Below are 13,273 nucleotides of genomic sequence, written 5' to 3' on the forward strand. Positions count from 1 at the left end.
TCTGAGCTGAGATCAAGAAGTGGATGTTCAACTGACTGAGCCAGCCAGGTGCCCCTAAAAAAATTCATAAGTCGTATTGCACTGTATGGGTGAACCACAGTCTGTTTAGCCACCCACCCATTGAAGGATATTTGGGTTTCCAGTAGGGGGCATTTATGAATAATGCTGCAAGAAAGATTCGTGTACAGTTTTTTATGTGAATATAGGTTTTCATTTCTCTAGAGTAAATGCCCAGCATTGGGGATGCTGGCTAGTATAAGGGTGTGTTTAACTATAACAAGCTGTTAAGCTATTTTCTAAAATGGTTGTGCCATTCTGCATCCTCACTAGTGAAGCATGAGAATTCCATATCTTCATCACTACTCGGTGTTGTCATTTTTTGTCTTTTTAAAAATGTGCTCATTCTAATGGGTCTTTAGCGCGGTGGCTTTCATGGCATTGAATGTGTTTTCATGCATTTATTTACTGTGTCTATCTTCTTTGCTGAAGTGTCTGTTCAGATCTTTGGCCTGATTTTTAATCAGGTTGTTTGTTTTCTTATTGGTGAGTTGGCCATACCGATGGGCCAACTTTGTGATAGGTGGCTGATGATGTAGCCCATTGGATAGATAAGCTTGGGGTTCAGAGGAGATGTCTGGTCTGAAGATATTCATTTTGGAGTCAGTGGCATATAGTTGCTTAAAAGTCCAACGAGTGCTTAAAGAACGCAGTCTTGAGGAATTCCAGCTCTTAGTGGCCAGGGGAAAAAGTGAGCCTGCAAAGGAGACTGAAGACAAGCAGCCATAGACGCTGAGGGAAACCTGGAGAGTGTGGTGTGAAGGCAGCCAGGTGAGCGTATTACAAAAAGAAGAGTGAACAACAGAGCTGAGTGCTGGTGAGTGATCATGCAATAATAAACACCACAGAAGGCCCATGTGGTTTACCAGCTCTGCTCACAACTCTTCTGACATCAAATGTGTGGGTTTTCCATACCACGCATTTCTTGAATTCTCTGTAGACACCAATGGGATGTCCTGCAATTTAATTCAATTCTGCTAACTACCTGGAGTTAACACAGACCCCTCAGGTGAGGGGCTCAGTCCCACAAGACTGCCTCACAAGATGCTAATTGCAAGTCTGGGCCTCCCCTATTCTGACCAACTGGCTACAAATCAGGGGTTCCCGTGACTCTCTCCTTTGGACTGATAATTTTCTACAATGGCTCACAGAACTCAAGGAAATAACCTACAATTATCAGTTTATTCTAACGCATAGAACTCAGGAGCAGCCAAATGGAGGAAATGCATGGAGCAGGGTAGAGTATAGGGGCATGGAGTTTCCACGGCCTCTCTAGGCATGCCACCCTCCCAGCATCTCCAACCTGGAAGCTCTCCCAATCCCATTGTTTAGAATTTTTATGCAAGTTCCAATATTAGGCATGATTGATTACATCACTGGCCATTAGTGATTGACTCAGTCCTCACCTCCTCTGCCACTCCCCAGACATCGGAGTAGGGCTGGAAGTTCCAACCTTCACATCAAATGGTTGGTTTCTCTGGTAACCAGCCCTTATTTTCTGACTCACCTCACTAGCACAGGTGCGGTTTAATGGGACTCAGGAGTACCAAAACACTCGTCCTCTCCTCCTCATCACGCAGGAGATTACAAGCTTTTGGGAGCTCTGTCCCAGGAACCAGAGACCAATACCAAGTTTGCAAATTTCACAATATCATACCAACTCGGAAGTCACTGGGAAGCTTCGGACTATTTCTGTGTCCCTAAGGGGGTAAATGTCAGATTGGAGGATGATGAGAAAGGGAGTGGGAAGTGAGGAAAATGGAGTCAGTGGGTCATTTCTTTAAATAACTTTTTTAAAAATTTGAGTATAGTTGACCCACCATGTCACATTAGTTTCATGTGTACAACATAGTGCTTCAATTTCTTTATACACTGTGCCGTGCTCAGCACAAGGGTAGCTCCCATCTGTCACCATACATCACTCTTAAAATACCACTGAAGCAGGTCAGCTTTTGAGATTTGGCTTTGAAGAGGACCAAGGAAACTGTGTTCTTATGCTTTGCCAGAATTTTAGAATTTCTAAATTAATACTTGACTTTCGATTCACTTACTCAGCATTTCTGAGGTCCTGCTATGTGGCAGACACAGTGCCGCTGATGCAGGCAGGCTGGGTCCGAGGATCCAGAGGCGATCCCACAGGACCAGTCGAGAGGGTCCTTGGCTCTGTGCAGGATAGAAATCAAACACGAGCCAGCAAGAAGTGAGAGCAAGGTTTATTGAAGATAGATAGAGAGAAGATACATAGAGAGCATCTGGAAGACGCGAAAAGGAGGAGAGTGAATCTCATCTTTGTTTGGGCTCCGGGGTTTTTACGGATTACTGTGCTCCAATGATCGAGTCCTCTCAGTCATCCAGGAGTCAGAACAAGGACAAGTGCTCAAGCATCTAGCTCCCTCTGTCACTTATGCTCTGGAGCCAGGGATCTTGGGTCAAGGTGGAAAATGTACATGATGACCTCGCCCAGTCACTCCTTAGCTGGTATCTATTATGCTGGAGGACTCCTAAGAGATCACTAACTCCTTGACCTCTGCAAGGAGGACCTGCATTATCGGTACCATAAGCCACCTGTGGGGCAGGGTGCAGGTCCTAGCAAGAACGGAAGCAAGAAAAGGAGCAAAAGAACAGTTTTTTGCTCAACATCATTAGCCATCAGGGAAATACAAATCAAGCCCACATTGAGATACCACCTTACACCAGTGAGAATGGCAAACATTAACAAAACAGGAAACAACAAATGTTGGAGAGCATGTGGAGAAAGGGGGACTGTCTTACGTTGTTGGTGGGAATGCAAGCTCGTACAGCTATTCTGGAAAACAGTATGGAGTTTCCTAAAGGCATTAAAAATAAAGCTACCCTATGACCCAGTAATTGCACTACTAGGTATTTACCCCAAAGACACAGATGTAGTGAAAAGAAGGGGTACATGTGCCCCAATGTTCATAGCAGCATTGTCCATGATAGCCAAACTGTGGAAGGAGCTGAGATGCCGTTCAACAGACGAATGGATAAAGAAGATGTGGTTTATCTATACAATGGAATATTAGCCCCACTTGCATCGACACGGATGGGACTGGAGGGGATTATGCTAAGTGAAATAAGTCAAGCAGAGAGAGACAATTATCATATGATTTCGCTCATACGTGGAATATAAGGAATAGCGCAGAGGACCATAGGGGATGGGAGGGAAAACTGAAAGGAGGGAGATGAACCATGAGAGACTATGGACTCTGGGAACCAAACTGAGGGTTTCAGAGAGGAGAGGGGTCGGGGGAGGGGGAAACAGGGTGATGGGTATTAAGGAGGGCACGTGTTGTGATGAGCACTGGGTGTTAAACGCAACTAAATGCATCATTGAACACTACATCAAAAACTAATGATGTACTATACAGTGGCAAACTGAACACACACAAAAAAATTTTTTTTTAAAAGAGCAGTTTTTTTTCAGGGGTCCCTCCTGTTTCCCTGTCTCACTATTTGCCGAGGGAACAGCTAAATATGATTAAGGTCCCAGGTGACGGGCAACTAGCTGTGTAGACAGTGTCCGGGCAGAACAGACAGTTCTGTGCACAGCATTAAGGTGTAAGAGCACTCTTCCTAGCAACGTTTTTCTTGTGTAGAAATCGTGAATTGTCTCTTGCAGGTTTTGAGGTCATAAAATATTGGAACTGGAAGGGAATGGAGAGATCATCTAATACAATCCCTTCACCTTGCAAATGTAGACATTTGAGTCCGAGAGAGGCTAAAGGGCTTGTCCAAGGACACACATCTAATAAGTGGCAGATTCAGGGAAAGAGCCCTTATCTGCTGCTTCCCAGATCAGGAAATTTTCCGCAACCCCGCAAGACCATACACACAAGTGTCAATTTCTGCATTTCTGAATTCATATAGCTTAACCATTACTTTAAATGATAATGTTAATGAATTCCATAAGTCGGTACTTATTTTCCATATTCTGCCAATTAATTGTGGTCTGGGGGTAATCCATTCCAAGGCCCTGGATTTTAAAGTGCAGTGTCAGCTGCTTTTTCAAGGTAATTCATTCCAAAACTTGGACCAATTACACCTCATACAGTTGAGAGTTCGCTGAATGTGTTTCTAAACGTCCTTGAATTAAAAATCAATAGTCCTGTTTATTTCCCCAATAGCAAGGCGACAGGGAGCAATTTGCAGCACGGGCTGTGTCCAAAAAACCCGGAGAAGAGAATACTCTAGCGAATGTTACGGGTCAGGCTTGAGGCAGCCCCGCTGCTGGTGGATGATGTGGGGAGTGACTGTTCAGGGAGTTGGCCTTTCTTTGTTGTTGCTGTCAGAGATGACAGCAGGAAGAACCTATGGTGATTTCTGACCTCGACTCCCCTTCAGCCATCTGGACTGGGCTCTTACCATCTGGGAAGTATCAATTTCCTTTGGAACCAGGAACATCTTCTACCTCATCCAGAGCTGGTTACTCCTCCAGCCAGCAGCATGTCAAAGAGAAATGGGGAAAAAGCATCCATTGTACAAAACAGCCATTTTCACGTCTAAGTAGCGTGGCCTTGGGCAAGTGATACCGTCATTAAATAGCAGAGCTGGAAAGCCTTTCTCAGCTCCCATAATTTGCTAGTACAGACAAGCAGGCCAGGTTTAGACAACTGAAACATTTTGCATTATGCTCATTTGTGGTGTGCCTGCCTTCTCTGTTGTCAACTTCCGCACCTGTAAAATAAGGAGGTTGAACAAGATGACCTCTAACATCCTGTCCTCCTCTGACATTCAATGCTCTGAAAGTCCTTCGGAGCCTTGCTACTTGACAGGGGGTTGTGGCCGATCAGCGTTGCGGCGTCGCTGGGGAGACAGACCTGCAGAATCTTGGGTCCTACCCCAGACCTACTGCGTGAGCAGCCAGGTTTGAACAAAACACCCTGGGGGATTCCCGTACACATGACGGTGGACTTAAAAATCTAGTGGATTTTGACCCTAGACATTTGGTTCTTTCCCTAAGGCTTTCAGTTCCCATTCTCTCGTTAGCCTGAAGATGTCACCAGAGAGCCAACAGTGGTCTCACGGAGAGGAGGAAATACAGACAGCGTTTCTCTCCCCGTTTACTTGCTATCTACTCTATGCCTACTCTATCCTCCAGCCGGTCAGATTCCCTTAAGCTCTTTGGCCTGTTACCCAGTGAGCTACAGAGAAATGGGCTACCAAGTGTATTCTGAAGCTGTCCACACTACAAATTCCTCAGTGTGTGCTTTTCCAGAAAAGAACTAGACCCTAGGGGCCCTCTTGTCTTGAGTAGACTCCCACAGAGTGATTAAAAAAAACTCAAAATCCTGTATTTGCTTAACAATTCTGGTAAATATGTGATTGATATCACCACGCTAACAATGCAATACAAGGAAATATTGTTTGTTTTGGTCCTGGAATTTATTTATTTAATAAGGCATTTGTATCGTATTGCATTATCAATTCCCTATAACTTAAATCAGAATGACCATCCTTCCAGTAAACTAAAGGCCAAAGTCGTCCAAGTTATTATATAAATGTCATTATTTGCACAGCCCTTTAGATTTTGTAGAAGACTTGCAATTTAACCTATATTTCTTAATCCTCATAACATAAGGTGTGTAAGAATATCCTGGCTCATAGATGCCGATCCTGAGGCTGGAGGTTCATTCAGTAAGGTGAGGAACTAAGACTTGGATCCAGGTCTTCTAATTCCATATTCCATAATCTTTCGATTTTACCAAATGGCCTCCCTAATTATAATCAAATTTCTGTCCAATGAATGATGTCAAACTGTAGTTATTCACCATTGAGATGTTTTATTTGGGAATTTTAACATTTCTGCCTACTGATATTTTTTTCCCCCGCAGTGCAATTCACCAGTAACAACAGATTAGATAATGGAATTTCTAGAGAAGATCCCATTATGTCTGTGGTTGGGAAGCTGCTACTGGGCAGCATGGACTTTAGAGATAATAATATTCTAAAATACTGTGGGATGGGAATGTTTCCCCAGAAAGTAAAGCCCACACCGACTTCTCCCCCTAAACAATCGTCTACCCAGCCCCCAACATACAAGTTCTCTTTCTTCTCTCTCTAGTGCAGAAAGATTTGTCCTCCTCCCTCTCCACCTTCCTTTCTTTCTCAGGTAGTGAGCATCCCGTATTTGTCAGGCCCTCTAGCAGGTGCTAATGACACAATGGAGAACTAGTTCCTGCCCTCGTGGGAATTAGACACAGGACGAATGGGAACAGTGATATGGAAGGGAAAGAACAGGGGAGCAGAGTAACTGATTATAAAGGGGGCATACTCTAGGGTAGGGATCAGGGAAGTCTCCCCCAAAGTAGTACATAGGCTGAGACCTGAAGGACAGTACTAGTGAGGGGTAGGAGTGGGGCAGTGGGAGGAAGAACTCTCTCTGCAGAGGCAATGGCATTGGGCCTGTCAGATAGACAGAGTGGAGGGGGCAGGAGAGTGGGCAGCGGGCATGATGCAGCTAGAGAGATGGCCTGGGGCCACTTGGCCGAGGCTTCATGGGCCCCAACACAGTACTCTGTGCTCCAGAGTTATTGGCGATGGGTCCATCTGTTTAAACATTTCATGGAAGCAATCAGCTGCTAGTCATATGTTTTGAGGAACTTAAAAATTAACACTGGATTCTAATTTTTCTTTTTTTTAAAACCTCAGAATTAGGAGTTTACCTGAAAGTGAGCAGACATCAAAATGAAGGACTGCGTGTTTACCTCTCTTTTTGTCTCCATTTAACTCCCATATTAATTCTAATAAATTGTCCATAGTCTGGGTTTTCTGTGTATAAGATCATATCATCTGCAAATACCTAGCTTTGTTTCTTTCTTTTCAGTCCTCACACCTTGTATTTCTTTTTCTTTTCTTACTGTGCCAGCCAAGATGACTGTCGCGTTGCTGAAAGTTCGCAGAGATAGCTGATATTTTTACCTTGTGTTTGATGTTTAAAAGGAAAGTTGGCGATATTTACATTTAAGTATGCATGTTACAGGCTTCTGATGAATACTTTTAGGAGAAGTTCCTATCTATCCTTGTTTGCACAGAATTCTTATTATTAACAAATACTGAATTTTCTATCATCTACTGAGATAACCATGTTTTCTCCTTTAATCTGTTGATGTGATGATTACATTAATAGATTTTCTAAGGTTAAACAAAGTTTGCATTCCTAGGATAAATCCAACTTGCATGATGTAGAATGCTTTTTACATTCTGCTGGATTCCATTTGCTAATGTGCTGCTAAGGGTATCTGCATTTATGTTGATGGGTGAGATTGGCCTATAATTGTTCCTTTTTCATAAATTTTTGTCTTGTTTTTGTCATGAAGGTTGTCCAGGTTTCATCCAGTGAGTTGAGGGAGTGTTGTCTCTTTTTCCCTTTCTCTGGAAGTACTTGTGTAAGACTTGCAAGCTCTGTTCTTTGAATGTTTGTCCGAGCTCACCTATTAAACCATGTGCGGATTCTATTTCTTTAGAGATCAATGCACGATTCAAGTTCTTGATGCCTTTTTGGCATTGAAAATTTGTCTTAAATTTCCCTTCGATTTTCATCTAAATTTCATCCAAGTTTTCCAAAAGCCCTAACACAAAGGCAGAGGAGTCTGTACCACGTGACCGTGGTCTCTCGTTGGCTCCTTTATCTTGGCTACGGCTGCTTAGACTAAGTAGTGAGTGGCTCGCGTGCAACTCTTTAGATGAGCCAGTTAGAGTGGGTCTCTTTTATGCAATCATTTGAGATCTGGCTGGAACAGACCGTCTTTTATAACATGTCTCCGGAACCCGGTAGAGTGCCTGTCTTAAGGGAAAGCTTCAATAAGCATCTGGAAGTGTTATTTCCAGCTATGGTACAAATTAAGAAACTTGAAAGCAGGCCATCATTCAGTTTCTTAATGTAAATTAGGCTCTTAGTATAAATTAGGCACAACATAGATTGTTTGGGGGAAGGAAGGAGAAGAAAAGAAGGGAAAGGGCCAATTAACTAGGTGGAAGAAATCTAAGGAGCCCTTGTTGTATACTTTGAGTAGATACCTATGTGACCTTGAATGTACTTGTTCGGAAGACTGCTCATTTACTAACAGGCCTGCCTCGCCTGTGGAGCTCAGAAGTGCTTCTAATGCAGGGTGGGGTTTTCAGCACCTCCATTCCCTAATTCCTCCCTAGTTTCCCTTCTGGCAGGGAGGGGATCATTTCACATCATACCAGCATTATGCTCTGAGAGGCAGTCAAGATAAACAACAGAGGTTTGTTGGTATTTGCACTCCCTGCAAACATAAGTAGTGACCATGGCCATCCAAGAGAGCCTTGGTCCATGCAGCAGCAATTTGATGAAGTGAAGACAGGCTTTGCAGCAATACTTGGATTCAGGGTGTATTCATGATAGGTTATGAGTTAGAGTGGGACGGACATAGCATAGGTTGATAGACATACTATTCACTAGGGAAAAAGGAGATTTTGAAAAGAAGCAAGGAAGCCCAGCTAAGAGAGTCTTTATAAAAATAAGGTCAGGAGGCCATACGGGAAGAAGAATTTATGCACATCCTCATAGGAAGAGCTATGAACTTCTAGAACTTTTGAGCCAGTCACAAGCCCTCAGCCTGGACTTGACTTCCTCCTTACCCTGGCAATCAGATCATCCCCATTCTTTACTCAGAAAGGGGTCAGTTCGCTTTAACAGGCTTCAGTCCCTCATTTGCATATTAGCCCAGCCAACCGCACTTGATCTCATTTCAATCCCTGTTTTGTGTAGCAGACCTGAATGAGAGTACTCTTGTAATCTTTTGCCTTTATTACCCTGCCTCTCTCTGGCTTCCTCAGAAACAGTTTAGGTTTCTACCTGACTCTATGTCTCCTGAAATGCAATTCTGATTGCCTAAATAAACACCTTTCGGATAATTCTTTTTTAATCTATATTTCAAAGCATTGAGGAACAGGGGCACCTGGGTGGCCCAGTCAATTAAGTGTTTGCCTTCGGCTCAGGTCAAGATCCCAGGATCCTGGGACCTTCTTCTCCCTCTGCCTGCTGCTCCCCCTGCTTGTGTGCTCTCTCTCTCTCTCTGACAAATAAATAAATAAAACCTTTAAAAAAAAAAAAGCACCAAAGGACAGACTAGGTTCCCCCCTTCTAACGTGGTAACACAAATGTCAGTAAGAGAATGAATCTAATTTTCTTACCCTAAGGAATTCCTGTCTCCTTTCTTTGTAAGCATCAGCAGTGTGTCCGAGACACTCATGAGGCACAAGACGGTTGGTCTATAAACTTCTTATCTTTCATTTCACTTTATGGAGAGCTGGAAGCATCAAGGGTAAGCATCGTTACCTAAATCTCTGAAGTCCAACATCTTGTCTCCAGGCCTGTGGCCCTGGCCTTAGTCTAGACAGGAGCTTAAACCCCAACTCTACCCCTTAAGAACTGCATAACACTAGGCAAGTTACTTAACACCTCTGGACTGCAGTTTTTACAACCATAAAATGGGAATAATAATCATTTACTCCTCATAGGGTAGCCATGAGGATTAAATAAGTCAATGTAAGTGAAACATGTGGCACTCTGTCTGGCAACTATTAGGGATCCAATAAATATAATTTCCTTTCCTTTCTCGATTTTTTCTGTTCCTTTTCTTTCCCCCTCACATTGCACATTCTTGTTATTTCCTAGCGTCAAGTACCACTGCTAAAGAAGAGGTGGGAGTGACATGTTTGTCCAAGGGTCACTGTTCCTAGTACCAGCCAGAACAAAGGTCCATGCTCACTCCATCGCGATTTCCCCCACTCCTTGGGCTTGCACTAATCAAGACCACATTGGCATTATCTTGTCTTTCCCACTAGATTGAGAGCTTTCTGGAGGCAAAGAAGGCTACTTTCTTCATTATTAAGACCGGCTTTCCTGTGTTCTAGAACTGCATCATATGTATTCAGTTTGAATTAACTCATTTCCTTGCCTTTGACAAGGGACAGGTCCACGCCTGTGGAAGCCACACGCTATGCCTTTGGATTTAGATCTTGAGTGTTCAGTCCCGACTCGGCCACTTACTGCTTGTCACCCTGGGTTGGTTACTATCTTTCTCAAGGCCACTCTCTTTATCTATAAAATGGGAAAACTAACCTACAGAATGATTTTAAGGCCACTGACACAGGGAGAGTACCTTGCAGGTTGTAAGTCCTTCCCGCATTTCAGTTCCACTTCTTTGAGTCCAAATGAGGGGAGAGCCAATTTTACTTATTGATGCTTTTCAAAATCTTGGGGTTTTTGCTTGATTGTCTAAGCGTTTAGAAATGCGACTTAGTCTAGAAGAAATGGTGGCTTTTGATGGCTATCTTGATAGGAGGAGTCCCTGGCAATGATTTTTTTAAGCTTTGATTGCTATATCAGTCGGGGTCCCGCCAGAAGGCAAAGCCACAGCAGTTATTTGAGAGAACATTCAACATAAAGAGCTGTTAACTAGAAATTTGAAAACGCAAAAGGGGAATTCTATGAGACCATGGTGGTAGCAATTGTAGGAAGCAAGCACCATCCCTGTAGCTGGGAGAACCAGGGGAACTAAGGGGGAGCCTCAGAGAAGGGTCCTGGGGAGCTGCCGCACAGAGTCCTAGGCGGGATGCCGGTGGCCGGTGCCGGTGTCTCTGGGAAGGGGGCGTGACGAGGCTGCTTCTACAAGTGTTGGGGAAACTGCAGTCTGGATCCAGCTGATGCTACAGGAAGGCACCTCAGATGCTACGGGATGATGTCCTGCTGGGGTGATGCTTACAGAAACCTCAAGCAAGCAAGAAAAGCTCACAGGGGGAACAGCTTTCTCCCTGGAGCGGCAGAGAGGAGCAGACAGCATCAAGCCCTTCTCTGTCCTCCGCCTTGCAGCCTCCCTCTGGTGCTGCCCACGTGAAGAGTGCAACGGGGAGCCCACAGAGCAGAAGTACAGTCTGCAGAGTATCGCAGAGTATCACAAAGCTGAGCGTCAGGGTGGCTTTGGAGCTGCGAGACGATGAACTTGATCACGGACACGCATGTTCAGAGCGGCCATTGCAAAGTACCAAGGGCTTTGGATGCCAAGCTGGTCTTAGCCCAGGACCACAGGTTCAGGGCTTTGGACTCCAAAAGAAGCGCGGAATTACGATGGAATCTGTGCAGAAGGTCAGAGTTTGAACGGTCATTACGCCGCACAGACAGAAGTAGGTACTTCACTGGACAGTTCATCCAATTGTTATGGTCACCATTTTAGTAAAATGAGCAGATACTCTATATAACTGTTGTAATGAAGTCTACTGGTTTGACATTTACTGGAATGAGTAGAAAGTTAATGGCGCTGGATTTTATCCTGCCCGTGTCGTTCCAACGAAAGCCCGTATGAATGCATCTGAAGGGAGATGACTCTAAACCAAGGCACGCGCCTGAGGAGACTGGTCAGCTAAGTATGCGGAACCACCACCAAGTGACGGGCTCAAACATCCTGTTTCTTACACGAGGACTCTTGCCATCAGAAGATACTGCTGCCTAGAATTGTAGATAAGAAGTTGATTACAGGAGAGCGACTCCCACTATTTGTAATAACAGCCCTGATTCTAATTGCTTTTCCCTGGGTTTGTTTATATCACAGAACCTGAAGTTTCTGATTCCCAACTTGAAACTCTAATTCTTCATAAAAAGCTCAGAAAAGTTGGTTTCGTCATTTCTCTTTTTTTTAATAATAATTTTTTTATTATGTTATGTTAGTCACCATACAGTACACCTTAGTTTTTGATGTAGTGTTCCGTGATTCATTATTTGGTTTCGTCATTTCTTTTTTTTTTTTTAAGATTTTATTTATTTATTCAACAGAGACAGAAACAGCCAGCGAGAGAGGGAAAACAAGCAGGGGGAGTGGGAGAGGAAGAAGCAGGCTCATAGTGGAGGAGCCTGATGTGGGGCTCGATCCTGCAACGCCGGGATCACGCCCTGAGCCGAAGGCAGACGCTTAACTGCTGTGCCACCCAGGCGCCCCTGGTTTCATCATTTCTAACAAACCCAACTCCTGTCCTGATTCTCCTACTGTAAATCACCTTTATCCCACACCATTTTTTTAAAAGATTTTATTTATTTGAGAGAAAGAGAGAGAGCATGAGCAGGGGGAGGGGAAGAGGGAGAAGCAGACTCCCCACAGAATAGGGAGCCCGATGTGGGACTCGATCCCAGGACCTGAAGATCACGACCTGAGCCCAAGGCAGACGCTTAACTGAATAAGCCACCCGGGTACCCTTTCCCCCACCGTTTAACCTCATGTTCTAGTCTGACCCCACTCCCTTCTGACACACCCTTTCTCTGTAAATGGGGAGACATCCCACCTGCCCTTTGCCCTCTATTGCTCAGTAATAAGCTACTGTGAAGGATCTCAAAAGACTGTCCTTTAAGAAAGATTTCTCAACTTTCTGGTTTTCTATGCTCATGTGTGGCTATGTCTCAGAAACACAGGGAAGGAATAAGATATTTGTCTGACTGGAGCTGGATAGCTCAGGAAATCTGTTCAGCATAAATAGTAAATGACTCTTCATCTTGATTCGGGAAATGTTACCCCATTTGCTATGTTTAGCATGTGCTGTGGTGGGACCTGCCTGACATTCTTCTTTGCATAAAGTTATACAGCTACGAATGTCAAACAACTTCCTCTTCAGTCTGATTTGTGATACAAGAATAAATAAATATGTCAAATGATTTTAAAGAGGGAGGATACGATACTCAAAAATGATTTGGGTTGAAATCCTTTGTTTACAAGGGAAGACTTTAGGAATCATTTCAGAGAGACTAAAGATGCTGAGTAGAATGGGAAGAGCAAGAGAGACACTCAAAGTATTTTGGACCAACAGAGGGACTCCTTTATGATGTCGCGGAAGAGAGCCTAGGAGCTCCGTAACTTCACCCTTGACTGACTCCTTCGAATGCTCTGAAAAGCGGAGATCTTCCACAATAGGCCAGGAAGGAGGAGTCTCCAGCCTCTTGAGAGAGTCCATTGGGGGTCAGAGGGAGAATGTGATTGTTCTGTGCTGCTTGGTCTCTGTTAAAGGGCTTGCTGTGGGTTCCCTCTATAGGCAGTGTGCGTGGATCCTTTCGGCGTAGGTAACCCAATACGGAACTCTTTACTTCAGTAAGCAGTTAACAGGACTCAAGGGCTGGAATGCTGTGTATTCGTAACTGCTCTAGGATCTCCATTTCCCCCTTATTCAGATTAACCTCTTTGAATTC

Source organism: Ailuropoda melanoleuca, chromosome 5 (genome assembly GCF_002007445.2).
Source record: "Ailuropoda melanoleuca isolate Jingjing chromosome 5, ASM200744v2, whole genome shotgun sequence".
Lineage (NCBI taxonomy): Eukaryota > Metazoa > Chordata > Mammalia > Carnivora > Ursidae > Ailuropoda > Ailuropoda melanoleuca.